We start from the raw sequence: 7,272 nt of genomic DNA on the forward strand, positions 1-7,272 counted from the left end.
GTGTAGGTACTTGAAATGTGGACTTGTGTTTTGAATTTAGTTAAGTGCGGTCACTTGAGAAGTGCATTAGTGAGTCAAAAATATTTAAGTGTAGTTACTTGAAAGGTGGACTTGTGAAGTGACTTAGTGACTTGAAAATATTTAGGTGTAGGTACTTGAAATGTGAACTTTTCATTTTGAATTTAGTTTAGTTTGGTAACTTGTGAAGTGACTTAGTGACTTGAAAATGTTTAGGTGTAGGTACTTGAAATGTGAACTTTTTATTTTGAATTTAGTTTAGTTTGAGAACTTGTGAAGTGACTTAGTGACTTGAAAATGTTTAGGTGTAGGTACTTGAAATGTGAACTTTTCATTTTGAATTTAGTTTAGTTTGGTAACTTGTGAAGTGAATTAGTGGACTTGAAATGTTTAAGTGTAGTTACTTGAATTATGAATTAGTGACTTTTATTTTGAATTTAGGTACTTGAAATGTGAACTTGTGTTTTGATTTTAGTAAAGTGTGGCCACTTGAGAAGTAAATTAGTGACTTGAAAATGTTTAAGTGTAGGTACTTGAAAGGTGAACGTTTCATTTTGAATTAAGTTTAGTTTAAACTTGTAAATGTTTAGGTGTAGGTACTTGAAATGTAAACTTTTCATTTTGAATTTAGTTTAGTTAGGTAACTTGTGAAGTGAGTTAGTGACTTGAAATGCTTAAGTGTAGTTACTTGAATTATGAATTAGTGACTTTTATTTTGAATTTAAGTTGTGTTTTGATTTTAGTAAAGTGTGGTCACTTGAAAAGTGCATTAGTGACTTGAAAATGTTTAAGTGTAGGTACTTGAAACGTGAACTTTTTATTTTGAATTAAGTTTAGTTTGGTAACTTGTTAAGTGAATTAGTGACTTGAAAATGTTTAAGTGTAGGTACTTGAAATGTTAACTTTTGTGACTTGAATTTAGTTAAGTGTGATCACTTGAGAAGTGAATAACTGACTTGAAAATGTTTAAGTGTAGGTACTTGAAATGTGGACTTATGTTTTGAATTTAGTTAAGTGTAGTCCCTTGACAAGTGCATTAGTGAGTCGAAAATGTTTAAGTGTAATTACTTGAAAGGTGGACTTGTGAAGTGACTTAGTGACTTGAAAATATTTAGGTGTAGGTACTTGAAATGTGAACTTTTCATTTTGAATTTAGTTTAGTTGGGTAACTTGTGAAGTAACTCAATGACTTGAAAATTTTTAGGTGTAGGTACTTGAAATGTGAACTTTTCATTTTGAATTTAGTTTAGTTTGGTAACTTGTGAAGTGACTTAGTGACTTGAAAATGTTTAGGTGTAGGTACTTGAAATGTGAACTTTTTATTTTGAATTCAGTTTAGTTTGGTAACGTGTGAAGTGAATTAGTGACTTGAAATGTTTAGGTGCAGGTACTTGAAATGTGAACTTTTCATTTTGAATTTAGTTTAGTTTGGTAACTTGTGAAGTGAGTTAGTGACTTGAAAATGTTTAGATGTAGGTACTTGAAATGTGAACTTTTCGTTTTGAATTTAGTTTAGTTTGATAACTTGTGAAGTGACTTAGTAACTTGAAAATGTTTAGGTGTCGGTACTTGAAATGTGAAATTTTCATTTTAGATTTAGTTTAGTTTGGTAACTTTGTGAAGTGAATTAGTGACTTGAAATGTTTAAGTGTAGTACTTGAAATGTGAACTTTTCATTTTGAATTTAGTTTAGTTTGGTAACTTGTGAAGTGAATTAGTGAATTGAAATGTTTAAGTGTAGTTACTTGAATTATGAATTAGTGACTTTTGTTTTGAATTTAGGTACTTTAACTATGAAATTGTGTTTTGATTTTAGTAAAGTGTGGTCACTTGACAAGTGAATAAGTGACTTGAAAATGTTTAAGTGTAGGTACTTGAAAGGTGAACGTTTCATTTTGAATTAAGTTTAGTTTGGTAATTTGTAAATGTTTAGGTGTAGGTACTTTAAATATGAACTTTTCATTTTGAATTTAGTTTAGTTAGGTAACTTGTGAAGTGATTTAGTTACTTAAAATGTTTAAGTGTAGTTACTTGAATTATGAATTAGTGACTTTTAGTTTGAATTTAGTTGCATTTTGATTTTAGTAAAGTGTGGTCACTTGAGAAGTGAATTAGTAATTTAAAAATGTTTAAGTGTAGGTACTTGAAACGTGAACTTTTCATTTTGAATTAAGTTTACTTTGGTAACTTGTGAAGTGAATTAGTGACTTGACAATGTTTAAGTGTAGATACTTGAAATGTGAACTTTTCATTTTGAATTAAATTTAGATTGGTAACTTGTGAAGTGAATTAGTGACTTAGAAATGTGAACTTTTCATTTTGAATTTAGTTTAGTTTGGTAACTTGTGAAGTGACTTGAAAATGTTTAGGTGTAGGTACTTGAAATGTGAACTTTTCATTTTGAATTAAGTTTAATTTGGTAACTTGTGAAGTGAATTAGTGACTTGAAAATATTTAGGTGTAGGTACTTGAAATGTGAACTTTTCATTTTGAATTTAGTTTATTAGATAACTTGTGAAGTGACTTAGTGACTTGAAATATTTAAGTGTAGTTACTTGAATTATGAATTAGTGAACTTTTGTTTTGAATTTAGGTACTTGAAATGTTAACTTGCGTTTTGATTTTAGTGAAGTATGGTCACTTGAGAAGTGAATTAGTGACTTCAAAATGTTTAAGTGTGGGTACTTGAAACGTGAACTTTTCATTTTGAATTAAGTTTGGTTTGGTAATTTGTGAAGTGAATTAGTGACTTGAAAATATTTAGATGTAGGTATTTGAAATGTGAACTTTTGTGACTTGAAATAATCACTTGAATGTGATTGATTGTGTAGATGAAACTTGATTATAGCTGGATATATCAACGAAATATTGATAATAGAATGGGTGAGGCTGAGAATGAAGATGTGGATGATGAATTGTAGTTGTTAGTCTTTTGTATGTTTTATAGTCTTTTGTGGTTGGTTGATTGTATATTAAATGATTGGTGAGCTGTATTATAAATAATTTGATTTGAATTTTAATGTTTGTAAATGATTGGCGGGCTGTATTGTAAATAATTTGATTTTTAATGTTTGTATTTTGGAAACTTTCAATATTTTTTTACAAAATTATCTAAAAAATCGTCTACATGTTGTTGGTTTTTCTGAAAATTTTTACAAAAAATCGACCACATGTGGTCGATTTTTAAAAATATTTTCAGAAAACCAACCACATGTGGTCGGTTTACTATAATTAATTACAAAATATTTTATTAAATAATTATTTTATAAAAAAAATGATCACATGTGGTTGGTTGTATTTAAATAAATTATTTAATTTAAATACAAAACCGACCACTTGTGGTCGGTTTTTTTTATAAATTAATTAATTAATTCAAATAAAAAACTAACCACATGTGGTCGGATTTTTTTATATAATTAATTAATTAATTTTAAAAAATGACCACTTGTGGTCGGTTTATTTTAAAAAAATTTATTTTTAAAATATTTTTTTCTATTTTAATAAAATAATAATGAATTTTAAAAATATATATATTTTAAAAAAAAACTAACCACACATGGTCGATTTTTAAAAAGCTATCACAGTTTTACCGACCACGCACTTTGATCGATTTTATGGTCGAAAATTGAGGAAAACCGACCACTTGTGATCGATTTTTCTCTTTTTTTTAGTAGTGTTTATTTTCCAAGGCATCAGCTACATGATTCTACTCCCAGTAGCAGTGCGTAACTAGTGGATTCCCTATCCTTTTCAGTACAGACCTGCAAGCATAAGTAGATGATCATAGTGTAAGTTTCCATTTGGAGCATAGTAATAACCTGTGCTGAGTCAACATTTATTTTGATAGGGAGTAAATTTCTTTCCTCCGTTATTTTCAGTCCTTCAAGAAGAGCCATGAGCTCTATTTGGTTGTTAGTGGCTGCTTGGAAACCTTTATTGGAGTTAAAACCTAGTCACCATTGTGGTTTCTGATAACTCTTCCTATTTATCCAACCCCAGGATTGTTCAACCATGAACCATCAGTGTTAAGCTTGTAGGGGTGGACTTGGAGGTGGAGGTGGGGGGATCCATTTGATGTTGATAAAAGTTGGGGCGGTAGGCATTTTATGGATCCCATTCGAGAGGTGGGTGAACTCAGTAGCATCGGCATAAGCCTTGTTAAAGGATGGCTTTATGGATGCATTGTTGAACATGTTCTCATTTCGGCACTTCCAAATGTGCCATAAACAGAACGCAGTGAGGTTGTCCAACGTAATGATTTGGTCAAAGGGATAGTTTCGTAGGAGCTTCCAAAATTGTTCCTAATTGTCTACATATTAGGGAAAGGTGACAATTGGAAAGATGTTTGCCACTTTGGGGAGAAAAATATTCCAGAGGTTTGAATTCATGAGGCATTCCCAGAGGACATGGGTGATGCTCTCACACGGATTATGATGAAACCTACATCCCTGGTCTACAGGGACCCCCATGCTGCTGAGGGTAGAGTTGCAAGGGAATCGATTGTGGTGACAGGTCCACATGAAATGCTTAATTTTAGGGGGTATAAACATTTTCCAAATCTAAATTTTTTCTAATGCTAGTTTGACTTCTTGTATAAGCTATGATCCTAAAAGCACGAGCATTGGTGAAAAGTCCATTTCTAGTATTTTTCTAGATGGGGTAGTCCTTGTTTTTCCTATTGGGTTGAAAAGAGTTATCTTTAATGGTATTTTTTATGGATAGGGGGATGACAAAATATATTTTATTGAAGTTCCAAGAGTTATTATTCCAGATATCAGCTACTTTGGTGTCAAGCTAGTCCTTGGGCAGAGGACCATGAATGGGTTTTCTTAGAGGGCTACAATTAGGGATCCAACCGTCATTCCAAAGATTGACTTTGTCTCCTTTGTGAATAATCCAAAGGGTAGCATCCTTACAAGTTTCAAGACCCCTCGAGATGCATTTTCATGTTCTAGAAACCGTTCTTTTAGGGTTGTTATTTTTGTTGGTGTTTTTGGAATTTAGGGTCTGAGCCTAGTGAGAATCAGGCTGATTGGTTGCTCTCCAGGAAAGAACAACATCCATAGCCTTATTTTTTGTCTTCATCCCTTTGTATTTCAAGTCCACCAAGATCTTTTGGCCTGGTGACCACTTCCCAGCTTAGGAGGTGCATTTTCCTTTTAGCCTCAGTGGTTCCCCAAATGAATTTTTTTGGATTTTGTCAATTTTTTTCAAGATGGTACTGGGGAGGGTGATAAACTTCATAACATGATTGGGAATGCTATTCAGAGAGGCCTTGACTAGATTAGTTCTACCAGCAGCATTAAAGAACTTCGTCTTCCATCCGACTAACTTTCGATTCATATTGTCTAGGATGAATTGAAAGTCACCATTGGTGGGGCCTTTATTAAAAATTGGGAAGCCCAGCTACTTATCAAAGTTATTTCTGGGGTGAATGTTCAAGATGGAGGTCATATTGTTCACAGAGTCAATGGAACAGTTCTTTGAGAAGATAACCTTTGATTTAGTAATATTGATTTTTTATCTAGATTTCCTTTATGATTAGATAGTTTTTGGTGTATGCTCTGGCAAAGAGAGTAAGGTTATCTGTAAATAAGAGGTGAGAGATCTTGGGGCCACCCCTAGAGATGGAGATGGATGTCTATTTTAGAATATCTACTTCATGATCTATTTTCTGGACAAAAGTTCCATGCATATGATAAAGAGATAGGGTGAGATGGGATCACCCTGCCTAATCCTTCTGGAAGGCTTGAATTGATTAGTTTTGGATCCATTTATGAGAACAGAGATGGTGGAGGTAAAGACATAGGACATGATCAGATTGGAGAGCTTGGGGGAAAGTTAAGGAAGTGGAGGGCTTGTCTTATAAAGTTCTGATCGATCCTATCAAAAGTTTTCTCCATATCTATTTTGATGATCATGTTACCTATTTTACCCTTCATGTTGGATAATGGGTAATATATTCTTGGATGATGATGGCATTATCAGAGGTCTTTCTATTAGTGAGGAAGCTGGCTTGAGTGGGACTTATGATTTTCGTAAGATAAGGCTTGATTCTATTGACAATGATTTTGGTAATGATCTTGTACGGGGTGTTGCAAAGTCCAATAGGCCTGAAATTCTCGAGACTGTTGGCACTAGGGATCTTGGGCATGAGACAAATGAAGGTAATATTGACACTTTCTTCTATTTTACAAGTGGTGAAGGTGTCTATGTAGAAAGAGAACAGTTGGGGGCATGTTGTGGCCCGTAATTTTTGGAATAATGGGGGGTGTAACCTATCAGGGCCAGGGGCCTTAGTGGGTTTGAATGAGAACACAACTTTTTTTTATTTCAGATAAGGTTGAAAGACTGTCAAGAAGCTGATGGTCAGCAGTGGGAATGATTATCTCTGGAAGAAGGATTATCTTGGCATTTCAAATGGTTGATCAAGTGTTATGAAGAGTAGAGGGATTTATAGAAGTTGAGGATTGACATTTTGATGTCCGCTGGGTTTGAGACACAGGTTCCATCATCATTTTTCAGAGCATTAATCATATTCCTTCTTCTCCTATTTAAGGTCACAGCATGGAAGAATCTAGTATTATCATCTCCCTTAGTGAGCCAATCTACTGTTGATTTGAGTTTTTAAAAGTCGGATTCAAGCTTAAGGGTTTTCTTGAACTCTTTAAGAAGAATTTCTTCAACGTTCTGCAGAAAATTTCTAGTGGGGTATGACAGCGCCCAAACGCACACGCAAGTGTACATGGTCTTATCAAGTAGTAAAGTGACATTTAAGAAAGTCAAGTATCGATCCCACAGGGACTTGGTTAAACAACGATTTAATTCTAGTTCATAGTTTAGATTGATTAAGTGGACGAGTAACCAAAAAGAGAATTTGGAAATTATAAATTAAAACTAAAGTAGACAATGCGAAAATTAAAGTCTTGAAACAATCAGTAGAATAAAACCCAGGGTTAAAGCACTCCGAAAAATCATACTATGTTATTGAACTTTATTCGTTAGCTTGCTTATCTTGGTTGTTGATTCATAGGGTTAATTGCATGATCATGGTCTCACGACCTCTAACCGTTTACCTAATTTGGACATTATAATTACATCGTTGAGCAGGGATGTGATAATCCAATTAAGTTCTTTAAGCTATCATCCTACGTTTGAATCAAGTACGGCATCTAAGTACATCTCTGTCCTAGACGCTAATTTGAATTCCTTATTATAGAGAATACAAACCATACTTTATTTATTCCCATGTTC

At 33.2% G+C, this 7,272-nt stretch overlaps 1 long non-coding RNA gene across 1 annotated transcript in view; it reads left to right on the top strand.

Annotated features, from left to right (window-relative positions):
- Window positions 1-3,048, top strand: part of LOC107854071 — a 7,767-nt gene extending 4,719 nt beyond the window's left edge. The window contains exon 4 of the long non-coding RNA XR_007045559.1: window positions 2,850-3,048. This is a non-coding gene — a long non-coding RNA (uncharacterized LOC107854071). The remainder of the gene's footprint in view (window positions 1-2,849) is intronic.
- Window positions 3,049-7,272: the final 4,224 nt, after the last annotated feature.

Source organism: Capsicum annuum, chromosome 1 (genome assembly GCF_002878395.1).
Source record: "Capsicum annuum cultivar UCD-10X-F1 chromosome 1, UCD10Xv1.1, whole genome shotgun sequence".
Lineage (NCBI taxonomy): Eukaryota > Viridiplantae > Streptophyta > Magnoliopsida > Solanales > Solanaceae > Capsicum > Capsicum annuum.